Source organism: Sinocyclocheilus rhinocerous, unplaced genomic scaffold (assembly GCF_001515625.1).
Source record: "Sinocyclocheilus rhinocerous isolate Xijiao unplaced genomic scaffold, SAMN03320098_v1.1 scaffold43, whole genome shotgun sequence".
In the NCBI taxonomy this organism is placed as follows: domain Eukaryota; kingdom Metazoa; phylum Chordata; class Actinopteri; order Cypriniformes; family Cyprinidae; genus Sinocyclocheilus; species Sinocyclocheilus rhinocerous.
In genome coordinates, this window is record NW_015628370.1 from 865,978 (window position 1) to 866,249 (window position 272).

At 35.3% G+C, this 272-nt stretch overlaps 1 protein-coding gene across 2 annotated transcripts in view; it reads right to left on the reverse strand.

Annotated features, from left to right (window-relative positions):
• LOC107737761 (RNA-binding protein FUS-like) overlaps positions 1-272 on the reverse strand; it is a 21,175-nt gene that overhangs the window by 19,059 nt on the left and 1,844 nt on the right. The window lies entirely within an intron of this gene.

Sequence of the window (272 nt, forward strand, 5' to 3'; positions counted from 1 at the left end):
CATTATTTATTCCCCCTCACGACGACCCAAAATGGATTTGAAGTCTTCTGTGAAACACAAAGACTTAGGAAATGTCTCTTTTTTGTCAATACAACAAAAGTCAGCAGTAACCAAAACAATTTTTTTTGGATGAACGATCCCCTTAACCCTTTAACTGTCACCCGTCCCATCTGTGGGGTGCCTAAGTTTACTTAAATATATTACAATTAAATCCTAATCTAATCATGACAAACTATATATCGTTGGAAAGGTCTAAGACTCCTAAATAGATA